At 35.6% G+C, this 21,086-nt stretch overlaps 1 protein-coding gene across 4 annotated transcripts in view; it reads left to right on the forward strand.

The window, feature by feature from the left end:
- Nkain2 (sodium/potassium transporting ATPase interacting 2) overlaps positions 1-21,086 on the forward strand; it is a 1,019,122-nt gene that overhangs the window by 793,551 nt on the left and 204,485 nt on the right. The window lies entirely within an intron of this gene.

Here is a 21,086-nt window from a genome sequence, read left to right on the forward strand (position 1 = left end):
GCCAAACTTAAGTCAACGTTTTCTCATTTTGTCTTTATTATATCAGGCAGTTGAATATAGCCATGGAAATTTATTAACATATTCTTTTTAGAATTATTTCGTAAACTTAAATCATTCCCTTGATTATGACTACAAATAATAATTTGGGGCAAAAAATATTAAAATGGATCCATTAAGTGATTTTAATAACCCTGTAGAGATTCCCAAAATACCCTTAACATTGACTATTGCTAAAGGATTGTTAGCACTGTATAACATTTTAGAGCTAAAACTGGATAATTGTCCTTGGATTAAGCTTATAACCATAGAAAATATTCTACAGACTTAAAATAAATTCTAGTATATTTTCTAGGTTAACTTGCGTGAATTAGATAAGGTGATATATGTATGTATGTATATATATATAGTTAACTTTTCCCTATTTAAATTGTAGTGAATACTGAGCATACACAATATGAAAATGTAATAAATGATTTTCTTCAACCCTTTTCTTCTTCAAGTCACAAAATCTTTGTAGTTTTTAAATGCAACTTCAGTTTTATCATGGCAGCTGACCTTTGTGGGAAGAACACTGGCAACAGCAGAAAATTATTCCGCAGCATGACATGGCTGGTGTTGGCGCACCTCTAAAGCCATGCAGGGAAATCTAGGAGCTTGATTCCTTGAACAACTCCCTGGAGATAACTATAAAGAATTATTATGATCCTTCTGACTTTGGATATAGCTTTAAATATTTGACGGCAGTTAGGAGACCCCCTTTTAGTCCTCCGGATGATTTAAGTCAAAATGTTACAAAGTTTTTCAAGTGACCTCTGGTTCAGACCATATAGCTAACCTGGACACACAATTGAGACATCATTAAATCAGGGATCCATGCTTTAATGAAAATCCTCAGTGTTTGCTCAGAGAACTGTGAATGATCCTGTACGAGAAGACTAGATGTGTGATTCCTTATGTCTCCAAACGGAAGCTAGCTGGTTACCTTAGTATTCTGCCAGGTATATTGTGCTTTATAGTAGTTTATGGACAAAGTTCAAATCATACCACGATTTACATATATATATATATATATATATATATATATATATATATATATATATATATATACATATATATACATATACATGTATAGCTTTCAGTTTGGTGATAGATATATTTCACTGTCTGCCTGGCTCACAGCTGTGAGCAAGCATTTTCATGGTGAGTGACTTTGCTCTTCCTTTTTCCAAGGCGTCTTAAGTTTCTTGGGATACTCTTAAACAGGGTCAATGTATGAAATCAAAAAAAGCAGATTGTAAGATGGTGACACCTTTGTTTAGGCAAAATGAATAAAACAGGAAATGGGGTAAGTGTATTTTTTAAAAAAAGAGATCAGTATTGCTGTGGTGTCAGTACAGTGCCAAATAAACTATCTAGCCTACCACCAACTTCCCTATGCTCATCTATTTATTGCTGCAGCAAAATGATTTAATTCTTTATTTTACCCTCCCTGTCTCTACCCTTAATTTATACCTCTGTCGCCTCTCAAACTTCTCAAGGGACTATCCCCATTTTCCTCAAGGAGATTAAGAATTTAATGTTCCTTAAAAATTAATGATGAGTAATATTTTTTAACTGCATCTTAACATTTCCCTTTGAATTGTGATCTTTTCGTTAAGTATCATCTTGATCTAGTCTTGTTACAACAGATACCAAGAGTTCCTTGGAAGTGATCCAAATGAAATAAATACATATACTTGAAGGCGTTTTATTTAGACTTAGAGGTTTATTTATATGTGTCTCCACAAATTCTTAGCAGTATTGATCTATGCACTAGCCAGGATAAAACAAATCAAGATAGAAATCTTACCACTTAAAAATAATTCTCTCATGAGAATCAAGTACAACTAAAATATCCCTAAAAGCTTCTCCATCCAAATGCATGACAAATATAACCACTACAAATGCAGGGTGCAGTGTCTTTCAGAACAGACTTGGCATAGCACCTGAGAGGACATGTCAAGGTCTTCCCTTGTGCTGGGAAGGCTTCTAAAAAGGCACTTGGAAATGTTTTAAGTTAATTGAGTTTATCATATCTTCACTATTTTAAAAAATCTATCATATTCTTAAAAAAACTTTATGGTACTGAATATTGATGGTATTTACATATATATTATATTTATTTGTCTGTGCACATGCATGCATGCACACATGTGTACACATACATCCATGGCATGTATTCACATGCCACAGCATGCCTGTGACCAAAGACAACTTATGGGAATTGGCTCTCTTCTTCCACCATGGGGATCTTATGGCTCAAACTCAGGTCGTCAGACTGAGACATGCACCTTTGCTGAGTCACTTAGCTAGCATCCAAATATGGTACTTATTGATTGATAGGTTATAATTGATAGGTAAGCCACAGAATTTTCTTGGGAAGCAGCATGGTACAGTGGGGAAGCTTAATATCAGACAATATATTATTTTGAAATCTTGCTTCTTCCTTAATAAAAATAACTTGATACAGGTATATGTACTATCTGTTTCATTTTCTGCTGTTAAATAAGACTAGCAATTTCCATACCCAAATGTATCATGGGCTAGACAACAAACACATACATCTTACTGCATTTCCTTTCTGTAACACATATTGCTACATATTTAGCAACAAGGTACAGAATTTATAACAAGCCGTGATGCACCCCTTTGACCTTCAAACCAAAAAGATTTCCACGTATTTTACAGAGAAATCTAATTAACTAGCATTTTCTTTTCTCTCCAGCTAATTTTTTTCTCAATAACGGGGGTGGGGTGGCGTGGAGGAATGACAGTGAAGTCCATGGTCAGTAACACAAACATTTGCTTCATCTCCAACTTCCTGCCGCTGGGAGCTTTTCCCCAGGAATCAGTCTTTCCAGAAACTGAAATAAACATTGAGAAGGACATAAAACCTCATTAGTATCTCAGGTAAAAAAAATTAACAAGCAGGTTCTTTGAACTATGAATCAAATGAGATCGGCCTCCTCAGTCAAGCATGTTGACAATTAAAGTCTTGAGAGGAAAGCAGAGCTTCTCTGCAAGTCAGAATTTCTGGCACTGGGAAAATGACAGCGACAGCTGGAGGCTGGCTGCACTTACAGGACGGGTATGAGCAGCAGTTATGGGGGACTCTTAGGAAGGCCTCTCCGTGGTGCTTACCCGTCACTCACCCTTCAATATCTTTAACCTCCCCTTTCCTCCACGATCGCTGAAACTCCTCGTAAATGTGTTTTAAAAATAGTGAGATGGTAGTCATCCAGTGAGCACTTAAAGGGCAGCAAGGTCTGGAAATAGCTAACCAGTTCTTTGCCTGACTGAACTCATCGAGAGAATGCAGATCCCCTTTCAAAGCTTTTAAGAAAGAAAAGGAACAGTCACAGGACGGGGAAAGACACCTGTGGGGCAGGAACAAAAGGCAAGTGAGAAAACAGCGGGGAGGAAAGCCGCCCAGAGAAGTTGGTCTTTCATTGTAACCAGCTGCGGAAATTCTGCCTCTAGTATCTGCTCTCGAACTGTGGGAAACAGACGAACCACTTCTGCAAAATTCAGATGTCACTAATAGTTGATTATCCCAATTTTCAAAGTCAAAACTTCTGAGACATTAAACCTGGAGGTTCAATTAACTTTGATATGGTGTTAAATCTTCTTTACAGAGTTCTTTCTTTTTCCCCTCTCCTTTTTTCCTTCATCATCTCCTCCCTTTCTCCTAGTATCTCTTTCTTTGCTCTCTTAACTCTTGTTCTCCAGCTGAGAGTTAATATGTATTTCAGCATAACCAGTGACTACATAGTCTGTATTCCTTAATTCTGAGAAAGAATGCAACTGGCCAAGATATCCATTGTTACTGATTTTAAAAAACAAAGACCAGGCATAACACAGTGACTTTGAAGGGAAGATTAAGCAAGAAACCTCAATGGAAAAGGCAACCTGAAGCATACATTCAAATGAAGAGGGATGTTTGGGTTATTTATAGGAGATACTGGACAATTTCATTAAAAAACAGTTCTGAAGCAATATTGATATAAAGTATGGAGCTCAGCCATTAGATAACAGAAACCTTTTTCTGGTTTTCAAAAGTGGTCAAGATAAGGTTTTAAGAAGTAAAATTATGATCTTTGCTGAAACATGTACACGTAAAACTTTCACACAAGGACAAAAAACCTAGTGGCTTAGGGCCTTAGAGATTTTACATTAAATCTTTGGTAAATACAGCATAGTAGGACAAACATTTGGAGTTTTGGTTGTTGTTAAACACTAGGTTTTAGAAATTCATTTGTCCTTGGCTTTCCTCAAATGCTTTCTAGTTTGAGGTTTGTATGTTTCCTATGCTAAAAAAAAAAAAAAAAAAATGCGTTTAAAATCTGTACTCCAATAACTAAAGACAGGAAGCAGGAAGTTAGAATGAACCTTAGCTTCTAGTGTCATGTTGAAATAGAATCTATAGTAAGGCAAGTCCAAAAGTTAGCTACACTTTAAAATTCTAGAAAAAAAGTAGAACAGATGTTTATTTAATGTCCCATCAACAACTTTTAAGTGCATTGTCTAGTGGAGTGAATAGCATTTGAGGATTCTTGGTTGGTAGCAGGAACTTTCTCATGCTTTGGGTTACATTCCTACAAAACGGGAGTTCATTGAACTAGTAAAATAAAGAACATTTAAAGTATGTCTAACCTCTCAAAATGATATTTTTCTCATCTGCATCTTCCTGTCTTAAACTTAAGTCATAACTTTATTAGCAGAAAGTGTTAAGAATATTTAAGGATTTTCTAGAATTTACAATTCCTGTGTAGATTTTGACTTTTTGATACATGGCAATGTTTTCAGATATTCTAATCCTTATATATTAGTGATAAGTGAATGTTCATTAATAATGTAATTATTGCTTTGAAATTAAATCTTCTCCATTATCCTGGCTACAATATCCTCTCCTAATTACAAGACATTATTCTTCTTGAGGTTCCTCACTACTCTCCATCTTAAAGAATAAATTATGTATAAAGATTCTTGATACATATATTTTAATTTCCAAGAGTAGTGTTTCTTTGGGTTTGATGTATTTGCTTGAGATCCATCTAATGTTGACATCAGAATAATGTTTTGTGGTACAAAGAAAATTGCCTCGGTTACCATTCTATTCTGAATATATTAGAGGCAATGCTCCTAGTCCTACCCTGAGTAGCCAGGAGGACAGTTCACACATTATTTCTAGCATCTGTGGCTCTGCCCATAATGACAATTAAAGCAGTCTTTACATGAGTCCTGCCATGTCTCCTGCACATGTCTCAATGGCAGAACTGACTGATTGTGTTCCTGTGATATCTCTAGATCAATGTTGGAGAGTACCAACAGGAAGTCTAATACTGAGCTGCGCAATTGGCTTATCACTGATGAAAACCCATTGAATCAGCCAGGATTTCTTGAGTTGGCATTTATATCTTCCCCAGTCTAAGTCCATCTTATGTTCCCAAGTCAGTTTTATAGTGTTTCATTTTGAAAAATCCAAGTCATAATTTTAAAGCTACAATGAAGTTGTAATAACTCTGAAATTTTGGTGACTTTTGATCTGTTCTACTTAAGAATTTCCTTTCCTCGGGCTGGGGGTCTGTCTAAGCACTGCCATTCTTCCAGTCGCAGCAAATCCCCAGACATCATTCTTTCTGAGGGGTCAAATGAAAAACACAAGCCACACCTATAGATGCAGTGACAAACCCTGTAATACCAGATGTACTATCTCATTCAGTATGTTGTAGTAGCCTAGTAGAATGGTTTGGATATAGCATAAGAGTGATTATGTTGCTGTACTATGGAACCAAGAATTTAACATATGCTAGATGAGCTCTACTACCGAGTTACATAATCAGCCCTTGACTTATGATACAAAGTCATACTGTATTTTAGCCTTGTTTTGAACTTTCTATGTAATTCAGATAGACCTCCATCTCATGTTCCTCCTGCTGCAAGCTCTCAGTGTTGGGATTATACTCATATGCCTGCATATTCTAGAAATATTAGTGCTGATAACCATAACAATAACTACAGACTACGATAATTAGAAAGAATTCCATTTCTAGCCTTTCTGAGTACTCAGAAAAAGAAGATATCACTTTTATTTATTTCAGAAAAAAAGGGTTATGAAAAACTCAAGAAATTCAAGATACTAGCTCAGATTTTTCGACTACACCTTAACTCCTACCTCCACATTCTCAGCTTGTAATATAAGTTCTGAAGTGCCTACTATCATGACAGCCAGACTCTTTTTCAAATGTCATTTATGGGGAGAGTAAAGTTTAGCTTTCTGTTCAAATACTGAAATGCCACTGGTATCATTTTCTCATTTACTTGTCAACATTTTTTAATCAAATGCTCATTATTTTTTGAGCAATTAAGCTTCTTGCATTGACCTGAATACATAAAGGCCCTGTCAGAAACAAAGTTTTTATGTTAATAACAGCTTTTGTATGACACAACTGCCCTTGTTGTTTTGAAAAATGGCATGACCAATAATGGGGTCCTTACATATGAACTTTAGAAGGCTTGCTAAGACAGGTGAATAAATATACTAATAAAAACATTTTTGTCACTATTCTCATGTAGGCATTTAACTATGAAAGCTTTCCTTAGATTTGAACATTTATATAGTTGAAAGTTCTGAACTGATTTGACTTACTTTTTGCTGGGAATTATGTAAAATGTAAAAAAAAATGTTTTGTGTTTTTCTACCTTATGTGTGCTCTCAAGACTTCTTTAATGTTTCAGAAGTCATAATTTTGAGCTCAACTTACAAAATGCACAGGAATGAAATAACCGGTTATTATGCATGAAGCAAATCATACTCAGAAATTGCTACTGTAACTAAAATAGATTCCCCAAGAGATCTACAGATTTTCTGTTTTACAGACAAGAATTTATAATTTGTAGATAAAACACTGAAAATATTGAACTTCCACACAGAGACTCTTTAAATTTCACTCCTTACCACCAGTTGCTAAGGCTCAAGGAGTATCTTAGAAGTAGCAGAAAATGTATGTAAGAGTTGAGAGGCTGGGAAGAAGTGTTATGAAGGTCTCTTACAACGCGACAGCAGCTGTGCTTACTTGCACAAGACCTTCTAGGATCAAGCCAGCAAAACAACAGCATAGATAAGGTAAAAAGTTTTTTACCCACACATTAGCAAGGGGCTATTCACAGCTCATATTTGCTGGGGAAAAGAGTATCATTCCTAAGTTTAGAATGGCAGAATTTCCATGTTTTGTGATTGGCCCCACACTCAGGCACATATGCACAAATACATAGCACTAACTTGATTTATTGAGTTATTTTTAAAGAGGGGAAAGAGAGATTTCTTAGTAGACTATATAAAATAGTGGAGTACTTTCTATTATATTGCCTGACTTTTGGTCATACTATTCATTTATTGAATACATTTTTTTCTCTGTTATTTTAAACAAAATACAGAAGTATTTTTTAAACTTTGTATTGATTCTTTATAGATTTTACATCATGTATCCTGATAATTTTATTCATCCACCTATCCCTTTGCATCTACCTACTGATCCTGAAACCTTCCTCACTCCCCAGCCCCCTAAAAAAAAGAATAAAATAAAAGTTAAAAGAAAAGAAAAAAATCTCACCATGGAAGCTGCACATGGGTAACACAGTGTAGCCTTTAGTCCATACATCTTTACTTGCAAGTGTTTACTGCAATGAGCCATTGGTTTGGCTCCAGTCCTCTGGCTTCTGATGGGGTCTCACTGGGACTCCTCTTGGACATCCCGTTGTTGCTCTGTGTCATGGAGATCCTGTAGCTTTGGGTCTTCAGGATTGGTCCCTTCACATGCTCCAGCAAATGATAGATGGGGGAGATGTTAGGGTAGGACAACTCATAGTCCAGATTCTGGGTCTGGGTGGTAGCTGTGTTCGTCAGTCTGCCAGCTGTCCCTCATCTTCATCACTAGGGCGAGATCTCAGTACTGTACCAGCCAGCTCACAAGAAGCAAGGAGATGGGACAACGCACTGACACCTACACCACCAGGACCAGCTCTACTGTATTGTCCAGGCAGGGTTTAGGGGGCCACTCTTCTGAGTGTTGCTGCTGATGAGGGGCAGGACCAGTTATCCCCCTCCATGCACCCTAGGCTAGCTCTCCTGCCTGTTGCAGGTGGCAAGGGTCAAAAGGGGGAGGACCACTTTCCCTCACCCTCAATACCACATGGGAGATAAGAGGTGGGGCCAGACCCCTTAACTCACATCCTTGGACAGACTAGCATTTCTCCACTCCATCACCACCTCAGTCAACAGGATCAGCTCTATATGTTTGCCATGTGGTGGTGTGGGCAAGATTCCCTCTCTTGCCCCTCACCAGGCAAGTGAAAAGTTGACCCTTCCCCTCACTAACGAAGCACTTGGGAGAGCAGAAGTAAGTTTGCTATATTTAAATATCTGTTTTTCATCTCTTTCTCTCCAAGTTCATCACTTACAAAGGCAGGAACATTGTCTTTAGCACAGAATAGACCCTTGGTCATATTTTAATGCTATTTAATTAGTAATCTGTTCATTTGATAAAAATAAATTTTGATTAATAAATTTTGATAAATAAAGACAATTTAAAAACTATTTGAAGTTCCTATGCTAATGGGGAAAATAGAGAATAAAAGATACAATGGAAGAATAATTCCAAAAAAGAAAAGGAGGGCTTCTGAACTGAAAGCCTAAAGACATTAAAACTAAATAAAAAAGAAGTCTACCCAACTTTACCTTACATAACTCCAGAAGCTAAAGCTAAAAATCTATTTCTATGTTGCTATGCCTCAGCAATATAAAATATAATATGTATTATGAATGGATGTATGAAGACTTAGAAAAACCACAAAAACTTAAATGAGAATGTGAATTCTCAATGACGCTTGTTACCTGTAGAAAAAGGAGAAAGTAATATGATGTTTAAAATATAAAGGAAACATTATTAAATTTCATAAATTTTAATTTAAAAATTAATTTAAACAAATGCAATCTAAAGAAGATTTGAAGATTTGGGGGGCACATATAATGATATCATGACATCATTCCATTTGTGCTTTGATGTGTATACTATTTTCTTGCTTTAAACAAAGAGATGAAAGTAGTAAAAAATAAATAAAAATAGGTCACATAAAAATTTCAGGAAGGAAAACGTATCAGTACCTCATTTGTTGAAGAAATATCCTACATTTATGATTAATGAAAGAAAAAAATCATAATATTTAGATATGTGACTATCAAGAAAATATTTAAAAGTATATCTTAAGTATAAATGGAAGTTTATTCATATCTATAGAGTGTTAACTTTTCATTACAACACATACCTTAGAAAACCAGCTTGTAAAGAGGAAATGCTTATTTGGGCCTGTAGTTTTGGAGGCTTTGCTCCATTAATTACTTGTTTCCAATGCTTTTGAAGCCATGTTATGGGAACCTTTCATGGTAGGATGTAAGTGGTGGAGTAAAGCTGTTTACACCATGGTCAGCACGCAGCAAGAAAAAGAAGCAACCACTGTCTCTTCCCGACATGTCACAATGACAAGAAGTCCCCCACTAGGACTCAATTCTTCAATTTCTCCCATTTTCCACTAGGACTAACTTGGACACTACACCTTCAATACCATTTAATTTCAGACCCTATCTACAATATGTCACTCTCCAGTCCATTCTACTTCGTCAATTTCAAAAGTTCCTCAGATTTCCATCATGATTTAATTCTTTTTTTCTAGAGATGTTCGTCAGTTGAGTTCTGAAGAACTGCATAGTTCAAAAGAAGGTTCACAAGTTAACTCATTACAGATTAGCATATGCTCAAGTTCATGTGAACTTTCCAAAGCATTCACCTGATCTAAGTGGATTCATTTCATTCTCTAAAAAAACTATAACTATTAAGCAAATGTTTTCTGAATTCATTTTGATAGAATTTTTAACTGGAAGATTAAAACTGGAAAAGAATGTAGAAATGCCCATACATTCTAAGAGAAAAATGACCTTCAAACAAGAAGTGTATTCAGTTAAAATATTAATTAATATAAAAGTACAAAAAGAAGCACACTGGACTTAAAATCATTCACCTATTCTTAAGGAAGCGACGAAGGGTGTATTCTGCATAATAAAAGAAGAACCCAGATAAGATAAAGATGTAGGAAATGTTGAAGAGAAATTACTCTTGACACTTATTTTAAAAATGGCAAAATAGATTGTACTTGAACAACTGCAGTAGGGCAAAGAAGCTTCAGTTGAACTGACATCAACTCCAAGTTAAATAGACCTGGAAGGCTATTCAGTTCTTGATTAAAGGCCTAAATAGTGTTGTCCACTTTATAACGGGAAGACAAATTGAACTCAGCACCACTTAGACAAAGGGTAGGAGATTATAAATGATAGAGTGAACAAATAGAAAAGCACGAGAAAATAGTCCAAAAGGTGATGAGCCAGTGAGATCAGCCCGTCTGTGTTTGCCACTTCCCAATTATCCATAGCAGCTCGCTGTTCTCAGGAAAGATGAAATAGAAGGGCCACAATCACATCTCAAAGGTTTTATTCTCAAATTCTCTGAAAATTACCCCTGAGAAGTAGGAAATTTATACCCGAAAAGTAAAGGGGGAAGAATTATAACCGTAAAATTTCTAAAGTTAAACCTCTAAGGAAAGATAGGTCAGAGCCTGTCAAAACAGTGTACTATGTAGATATTAATCTAGATGAGAAAATAATTAAGGTCATCTTGGACAGGTACAAGAAATCGGGCATCTTACTTAAGAGACAAGCAATGATGGTCAGCGATGTGTCATAGCAAGTTCTGCTTCAGGGAACGTTTTAGAAGAGGGGCAGGAAGATGAGAGCCGGAGGAGCAGGGATTCTGCTGTGAGGTTGTAATATGAGAAGCTACAAACATAAAGTCTACCAACGTGATTGCCAAAACACGAGATGAACAGGGACAGTGCCAACTCACATACAATGCCAACTCACATACCACACCAAAGTATATGAAAGAAATCCACAGGGTCTCAACCCTACATAAAGGATTACAGGCAAATGAGTAGCTGGGAAAGAGGAAGGAGATCTTCTCCAGGAAAGCACACCAATAGGTTGTCAAGTGCTATGTAGTTTGGCTAGGCGTGGCCCCCATAATTTCATATGTTTGAATGTTTAGCCCATAGGGGGTAGCACTATTAGGAGGTGTGGCCTTGTTGAAGTAGGTGTGGCCTTGTTGAAGTAGGTGTGGACTTGTTGGAGGAAGTGTGACACTGTGGAGGTGGGCTTTGAAGTCTCATATGCTCAAACTATGGCCAGTATGGGACACAGTTGTTTGTTTCTGCTGCCTGAGGATCAAGATGTAGATCCTCTTAGCTCCTTCTCTAGCACCATGTCTGCCTGCACGCTGTCATGCTTCCCTCCAAGAAGATAATGAATAAAACCTATAAACTGTAAACGAGCCCCAATTAAATATTTGCCTTGTTTTTATTTAATTTTTTATGACAGGGTCTCTTTGAGATGTTTTCTTTTATAAGAGACGCTGTAGTCATGGTGTCTCTTCACAGAAATGGAAATCCTAAGACAGATGCTAAATGGTCAACCCTGAAAACATACATACAGCAACACTGTATGTTGAGGAGGTTATATTTAGGAATATATATGTAAATACATGAAGATAAATTCATGTAATAACAATTAATGAATGAAGAGGCCATGAATTTGGAAGAAAAAAGGGACGGGGTGTATTATAGAGTTTGTAAGGAAGAAAGACAAAGGAAAGGTGTTACAGTTGTAATCTCAAATATTAAAACAAGAAAATACATGTATAGACCATCCTACTGGTTCAAAATAATAATAAACATATATACATGAAAAACCTAAGAGAACCTGAAGACAGGGCTATTCCTTATCATAGTCCCCTGGCAGAAGAGCTCATATATAAAAATACAATGGAATTATTATAAGTGGAATATCATGGAGAAATTAATTTTAATTAGTCTTTACAATTCTACTGAATAGATTAAAAGAACTATTAAGCATTCTTGTCCACTGCTCTTCTGAAGAGGCAGGCTGGTCCCTACCTCTTGTTCCTTTTCCTCTTTCTCTCTATTTCTTTTTCTCTCTTGCCTCCTCTTTACCCTTCTCTCAATAAACTCTCCGTTTTTTAAAAAAAAGAGCTATTAAGCAATGAGCAGACTTTTATAAAGTTATATATATATAACTTTATTTTTGAAATTATAATATATTTATAACATTTCTCCCTTTCCTTTTCTCACTCCAAAATCTCCCATATATGTCTACCTTCTCTACTTGAAATTCATGGCCTCTTTTTCCACTGTTATTGAATGTACATATGTATATAAATATTCATAAATATAACATGATTTGTGCATATAATGTTATCTGTGTCTAAATTTTGAAGGATGAATATTTGACACTGTACAACAGATAGACTTTTGAATATGTGATGGGATTATCAAAAGAAAGAAAACCGTGTAATCCCAAAATATATGGAGATTAAACACACATGTTCAAAAATTCAAAAATAAACACTATATCATTAAATATTTAAAGTCGATAAAAGTAAAAACAAAATTTATAAAAATATATGGGATGCAGGAAAATTATTACTTCTATGAAAATTTAAGGCACTGAATGCTATGAAGAAAGATATCAAATCAACACCCTAAGGTTTTTATTTAGCACATCATTAAAGGAAAGCAAATTAATTCCAAAATAAGAAGAAAAGTTTTATTTTAATTAGAAGATAAACCAACTATGTTAAAATTAAAAAATCTGCAAAGAAAAACAATACAGTGAAAAGATGGCTCTTTGAAAAATAATCAGTAAGTATCTATATAGTATGTGTGTGTATGATGCGTGTCTGTGTACATAAAAAATGATAGAGAGAGAAAAAAATGCTAATACCCAAATGAACAGAAATGTTAGTATAATTCACCTATGAACAATAGTGAGGCCATTATGCAATGTTATTAATAATTCTGAATCCATAAATTCAATTGCCAAGATAAACTCATAAAATGATGAAAATCTTCAGTAATCCTATATCTATTAAAGAAAATTAAATCATAACAGTTTTCAAGACAAGAAACACCAAGCCCAAATGGGATCGGTGATGAATTTATTCAAATATTCAAGGAAGAATGTATACCAATTAACTTTCACCTCTTACAGAAGGTAAAATCAGAGAATATACATTCCTCTTTCATTTTGCAATGCTAACTAACATCACCTCTATACCAAATTCAAAGACATTGAAAGATAGCACTACCATGTCAACAAAGCTGCAAAGCTCCATAATGAAATACTGACAAATCAATTCTAATAATAATTAAAAATAGTTATATGCCATGATCAAGAGTAAATTATCTTAGTAGTATAATGCTGATTCAATATTTAAAACGATTTAATATAATACATCTTATCAGTGTGCTTATTGAGAAAGATTCCTACCAGAATGAAGACTGAAGAATAAAGCATACCTTTCCAAGATCCATTTCAGGATAACTTAGGTAGAAAGCGCTTTCCATGGCTCAAGATAAGTTAGGTTGCCCTAACATAGATTTGTAGTTTTCTGACCTTTTATACCACACAAAGAAGAGGTGGGGTGGGTAAGGCTAAAAGTCCTGGATAAGGTGTTCAGAAATCTCTGGATCTTTGATATATCTACTTTCTACTTAAGTTGATCCTTACAATCTGACCAACATTCCTAAAGTACCCTGAGTTCCTACTGCAGTAAATGACCTGTTATGTCCATTCTTCAAACCGTCCAGCTAAATTTCACTCTGTGTCTATCACACATCTAGAGCATATTTTTACAAGGTTGAAAAAGCAAAATTACATTATCATACCAGAAAAGAAAAGACTGATGATATTCAACAATCATTCGTGATTTACATCAATTAAAAATGTTAGGAATAGATTGGGTCTCCACTAGATAGAGCATTTCTAAAAATACCTACAGCTGACATCTTTTTATCAGTGAGAGAGAGATTAGAGCCCTCCCTCTAAGATCAGACAGAAGCTAAGGTCATCTGCTCATTCATGCTGACAACATGAAAAACACACACCTCTCAAAAGGGATAAAAGTTAGTTTATTATGAGTGACCCTGGACTGGGACTATAGGTTTAAATTACCCCATAATCCATGTTCCAACATGGTAACATTTTCATGAAATTTCTATTATAACAAAGTAAAGAAAGTCATATAGATTGAGATCCATCACAAATACATTAGTAGGTTGTAGTGCAAATCTTAATTTACATTAATAATAAAAACCTGGAATAAGATATTAGGTGGTGAAAGCTGAAAGATCAGAGAAGCAGAGCAGTTATTTACTAGTTCTTACCTCTACAAAATCTGTCTCTTCCCTACAAGTTCTCAGACTGAATGCCCATACTGAACAGCCTTCTGTACACAATCTCAGACTGAATGCTGAGCTCATGTCTCCTCCTGCCTTATATTCCTCTCTCTGCCCAACTATATCACTTCTTGTCTCCACTTCCCTACTGGGATTAAATATGTGAGCCACCACCACTTGATTCTGTTTGTCTTTTAGACTAGATCAATCTCGTGTATCCCAGGATGGCCTTAAACTCACAGAAATCCGTCTGCCTCTGTTTCCCCAAGTGCTAGGATATCACCACTGCTTGGCCTCTATGGCTAACCAGTGTGTCTAGCTCCACACTCTGATAGTTAGGCAAACTTTGTTTGTTAAAGCACAAAAAAAAAAAAAAAAAAAAAACCACCACAGTAGATATATCAGGTAGACAAGTTACAGCAAGGAAGAAAAAAACAACAAATCTTTGCTGTAGGCATTGGACACTATCTGGATAAATTTCTTAGTTAGGGGGTTGGTGAAAACTAGAAGCTCTCTTAAAACATTCCAAAAAGACTTTTAAATAGTCACGAGGATGATGGGTAATATACAGAGCAGTCAGTAGATGGCTAAGAAAGTGGTTAAAGGTAGCTCAAGATAATTTGTACTAAGCTGTGTACCTGGAGCACTCCAACCTTCTGCAATCGTTGTAGTTCTAGCAGTCAGTCGGCATTGGGAATACAGCTACTTCTTGGAACTTTAGTTCACACTTCTCAGCGTCACAGTGGAGCTTCTAGTTAAGTTGTTATAAGGATCAATATGTAATAAAGCTATGCAGAGTGGGAAGGCAGCAATAATGCTGTCTTTGTCCACAAATGGTGTGATTATCTTTATATAAAATCAAGAAAAGATGATCAAAAATTCTAGAACTATATAGCTATAAAATGCCTGCCAGAAAGTATATAAGAATTACTTAATTTCCTATATATCAATAAACAAACAAAATTTAAAGTTAAAAGCAAAATGCAATAAGCTGTAAAAAAAATTGTAACAATGTGTATACAAATTAAATATAAGGAAAACTACAGAATTGATGGAAGACCCAGAGAACTATATAATAGAAAAATAAATCATGTCCATTGATATGAATATTCAAGAAATTTTGGTGTTAGTTCTACCTAACACAATCCACAAATTTTATAATCTCAGCATTCTATTTGTCATTTGGTGGGTATTAACAAATTAATTCTAAAATTTATCCTGAGAGGCAAAATATTCAGAAAAGGCCATACATTACTTAAGAAAAATAACAGAATTTGAAGACTAACCCATTCTGAATTCAGAATTTATTAAAATGTTACACTAAATACAGTACAGTATTAATGAAAGAATATGTTGACAAATCAGTGGAACAGAATAGACATCTTAAAAGAGACTTGGATAAATATGGACATTTGATTTTTGACAAAGGAATAGAGAATATGTAATGACAATAACAGCCATTTTTGGCAAATGGAGACAGAACAAGTGGGCATCCACATGTAAAATAACAAAAAATGTAGAAAAATGGCAACACTAAATACTGATAAGGATGTAGAGCAGCAAGAATCAACACTCACTACTCAGGAGATTTCAAAATAACACAGCCACCTGAAAGACAGTGCAGTAGTTTCTTGCAAAGGTACATATGCCTTTACCATACAAGACAGCCATAATGTTCTCCATTACTTACAGAAATAGTTGAAATCTTTGGTCTACATTAACCTTACACAAAGAATAGTTATGATGACTTTATTCATAATTTTCAAAACTCTAAATCAGTCAAGGAGTCCTTCAGTGGAGCAAATACATAAAGTAACTGTGATTTACACAGACAATGAAAGCGCCATTCAATATTAAACATCAGCTACCAGGTCATGAAAGAGGAATAACGTAAATGTGTATTATTAATTGAAAGAAGCCAATCTGAAAAGCCCACATTCAGTGTGATTGCACTGATGCTGAAATCTTCAAGAAGTGAAACCAAGCAGCCTCCATCCATTAGGGAGGTGACAGGGATGGTATGTGAGGCACAGAGAAATGCCAAGGCAAGGAAATGAGTCTCTACGATACTGGGACAGCAGGTTCATGTCACAGCTCATTATCGAACGCCAGAGACTGTGCATCAAGAGTGAACACAATGAAAAATAGGGACTTTGCATGGTAATAATGTTCAATATAGGTTCACAGACTGCAACAAATCTAACATTCCAGCCTAGGATGTTCATAGGAGGAAGATTATGCATTTGAGAAGGGAGAAATACACCTTCAGCTCAATTTTTCTCTGAGCCTAACACTACTCCAAAAACATAAAGTGTGTTTTTTGATGGGAAGAAATTATTAACTTCTGGAAGAAATGTTATATAAGAAAGAAATTGCTCTCATAATTCACAACTCAGCTCAGTCATAAAAATATTTATATGGTCATAAATTTTATACTATTGATTTAATCAAATTTTAGAGAAAATTATGCAGAATTGTCAAAAATAGAGAAGTCCATGACTTAAACATTTTCATTTACACCTTCTAGAGGAATATATGGGTAAATAGTTTAATGATGGTATAATAATGCAAATATGGCATAATATGTATAAAATGAAAATGAGTACCTTAAGTGACAATTGCAAGCAAATGCATATGATTGTTTTCAATAGGATACCAGGATATGGCAGAAACCATGGATAAATAATGCTATTTTGGTTATTAATTTTATGGAAAGTATGATTTTTAAGCTATATGTAAATCGTGGGCAATAAAATGGGTAATGCAAAAAACAAAGAAGTGAAATATAGTGCCTGCCAATTATGCTGTTTGGTTCTGATAATCCTTAGCTATCAGACTTTAGCATTATAGGTTGAACTGTGTCCCTTTAAAATTTATATATCGAAATCCCAACTCATTCTACCACCAAACGTGAGTTGATTTGGAAAAACAGTAATTAGGTGTAACCAGTTAAGACTATTTTAGGCTACCGAATTTTAAATGAATATGAATGAATTGCTTGTACAGAGGGAGTATTTGAACACAGCTCAGAAGATATTCTGAGAAATGAGAGCAGAGATCATGGTTACTCTTTGGGAGCAGAAAGAGTGCCAAACTCTACCACTATGTCATCAAAGGCTTCGTCAAATACTGTCTCTGGTTGCTCAGAGGAAACCTTCTTGACTGGACCTTGAGAGCAGACTTTGAGCCACTGAAATAAAATGACAATAAATCTCTCAGTTTCTAAAGTCATGCAGTTTACACTACTGTGCAATAGCAGGCCTCAAGAAAAAGTGCAGGCAATACACTAGAAAGAAGAACGAGGCAAGCATGAGGTCTCAGTTTGGTGAAGTGCCTTATAAGCATAAGAAACCATATTTGATTCCTAGAATCTACACAAAAAGGAAAGGGAGGTTCTCTGGCCAATCAGTTGAACCTAACCCCTTATCTCAGGAAAAAAAAAAACAACAAAACTTTTAACTGGGGATCAAAGGTACCATCCAATATATTGCATTTATATTAAAGATTGTCTTTTAATACCATGGTACTAGGAAAGAAAGGTGAGATAGTGAAACAGGTAAAGATGCATGCTTCCTAGAATGGTAAGGTGGGATTGACCCTGGAAGATCACTTCCTGGAAGGTGAGAACTGACTCCTACAAGTTGTCCTCTGACTTCCTCATCTACATGCCCATACACGTGTGCACACACACAACACATACACACACAAATAAGTAAAGAAATAAATACAGATAAAAGTTTCTAGACTAATATCTTTCTTATAAATAGGTTTTGTTCTGTTTCTTTATTGCCAACATGTCAGAGCTTACTGAATGAAGTGAGATATTCATGTTTTGGCTTTCTAGAGGCCTTCATATGTTGTGTTTATTGTTTTTTATAGCTTAGCTATGTTTTAGTGGTGTATAGGTGATCACAAATCTCTTCTCTCCTCCTTTCATATCAGTATTTAGTACATAAACTAATAAATTAATTCTGCTGATTACAGGAGTTCTACTGCACATAAACTCTGCTTACATCAATGACTTAATGTAGTTCCTTCGGAAACTGTGGATATCTATATCATTGGGGTGCTGAGAGTTTTCATGGGAGAGGGATCTTGCAGGAGTCCTGACAGTCCCATGCTTAATGAAATAGCCAACAACAAGATTCTCAGCATCAGTGGTCTGGGCCCTCGTTCCTATCTGAACATAAAGATCACCCATGACAAACTCATTCACAATAGTTTACAAATTTGTTTAGTTTTATTGGAGAAATAAGTCTTGTCCCCCAAAAGATGAGGAGTAATAATACAAATATCCAATATTTCAGTTTCATAAAATCCTCTCTACCATCCTTGCAGATGGAGCCTCATGAATTCCTGTGAGAGAATTAGGTCTACTAAGTTTCCAGTCTAACTACATTAAATAACACTAGCTATTAGAGACTAGACTGGTTATTTCTGGACTATTTAGACCTGGTTGCCATCACTTTAAAATGGTTAATTACCATTTTAAGCCATTTTCTTTGTCCTCCTCTTGACTGGTGATCCCTGTAGTTTTCTTTGGTAACTATATATTAAATGAGGAATGCTGAAATAGAAGAAGAAAACATTATTCTTTCCTCTTATAGCAGACCTTGGAAACCTACCCAGATTCTGGTTCTGATGCAACAAAAAAAAAAAAAAACATGACAGATTTCCAGTTTCTGTGAAACAAGAACTCATCTGAAGTCACTATCAAATAGACCTAAATGTTCTATTTTACAAATGGAAGTAGCTAGTCAGGGCTGGTGGTGCACGTCTTTAATCACAGCACTTGGAGAAAGAGACAGGCGGATCTCTGTACATTCTAAACCGGATCTGGTGTATACATCCAACACCAGGCCAGCCAGAGCTACACAGTGAGAAGTTGTTTCCAAACAAAACAGCCCTATTATAAAATATGGAAGTTTCACTCAAAGTTAACTGCCCCTCCTTCCACAGGAAAGGACTGGTGTGTGTATACCTTCTGTCTTTCATAACAGTTATTGTCCCCCATCTCCAGGCAGGAATAGCAAAAGGAAAGAGTTAGTGGTACAGGATAGGTATACAGGTGCCAATAATATGTTTGGAGGATTACTAAACTGACTTGCTCACAGTAAATTGCTGGACATTTCAGGACCACGGTCCTGCCTTAAGTACCAGCAGCAGGCACACGACTATCAGTTTACCTGCTTTACTTTTTTCATAACTCTTCTTTCTTCAAAATCTGGACATACAAGGATCAACAGATTCAGCTGCTGTTGCCCTGCTAACAGAACTGCACTTCTTCTTGGAAAGCCTTGGGAAACAGCCACAGTTATTCTCTCATGATGGACCACAAATTTCTCCCAATGTTCCTTACTTTGGACCCATCTTCTATAGGAAGATACTTGCCTCCCAAAAACATCACCATTTTTTTGGGGGGGGGGGCGGTTGGCCACTTAGCACGTAACTTCGGCTGCATGCTTTATTTTGGGACTTCGTAAGTCTGAGTCTGTTGCCTGCTCTGTGTCTCCAAGTTTTCGAGAAACTCTTGAAGCTTTTTTTCATAACCTTGGGAAGAAAAGATACCCTCCGCCATCTTTCTCTGATCACCACATGGGAGATAGTGACACCACATCAGTTTTCTCGGTGTGCTCCTCCATTCAGTGTCTGAGTTCTTCAGCTGTATCTTAATCCTTAGTATTTTCAGTGTGATCCTGTAGCTCACAGTCACCAAACAGATAAAATTGTCTGTACAGGTTCTGCCTAGACAGATAAGCACCTCACTCTGGAGTGGGAGCAGTTCACTCCTATTACCCCATAAATCCATACCACTTACATTGACATAATATAGTTCTCACACTGGGAAGTATTTGATGCATTTCCTGCATCTTTTTTTTTCTGTTTGTTTGCCATTGACACCTTCTTGTCAGTGTGTACCATCAATCAATTACATTCTGTACCATCTAATTCATTTAAAGAACTGAGATTTTTATATCTCTATCCTCTAAGAATTTGCTGATATTTTCTAAGAGATGTTATGAGCAAATTCACAGAAGAGGTTAACAAGATTGGAGAGAATGATCAATACTTCTACATGTCCCCTCTATACTCAAAGACTAGGTATTTTATTCGGCAAGCTGTATTTTAATATAAAGGACATGATCATCTTTGTGTTTTGATATCTGCAGCATCCTGGAGCCAATTCCCTGTGGACAGACTGGACCAATTTTAGTAGAAAGGGAAAACAAAGTAATAGTGTGTTGTACTAAGGACAGTTCTTTAAAATCCTGCCATTCATTAGCTTCAACACTAAGGTAAATGCAGTCAAGTTGAAATTCAGTTTGAAAAACTAAAATGTGTGAAAAATAAATATTTAGAGAGAAAAGGTGAATCAGATTTATAATAGCACTAATTTCACCCAATTATATAGTTTAAATCTCTGGTGTTATAAAACTTCAAGTCTCAAAAGAACTTGTCAATACAAAAATATGACAGTTATGTATTGTTAGATATTTTGGTAATTTTTCTAAAACAATAATTTAACTGCTAGTATTTGGCTCAGTCAAACCTTAAAAGTATAATCTCTATGCACATAAATACTTTAATTGTTTCTTTGAGTGCCTATAATATACACTAGAAGGGGGTGAGGGACCTATATTTTCAAACAAGAAACACAAATAAGTCCATCCTAAGTAAATTAATATTTT

The sequence above is a fragment of the Microtus pennsylvanicus genome, chromosome 1, assembly GCF_037038515.1.
Source record: "Microtus pennsylvanicus isolate mMicPen1 chromosome 1, mMicPen1.hap1, whole genome shotgun sequence".
Lineage (NCBI taxonomy): Eukaryota > Metazoa > Chordata > Mammalia > Rodentia > Cricetidae > Microtus > Microtus pennsylvanicus.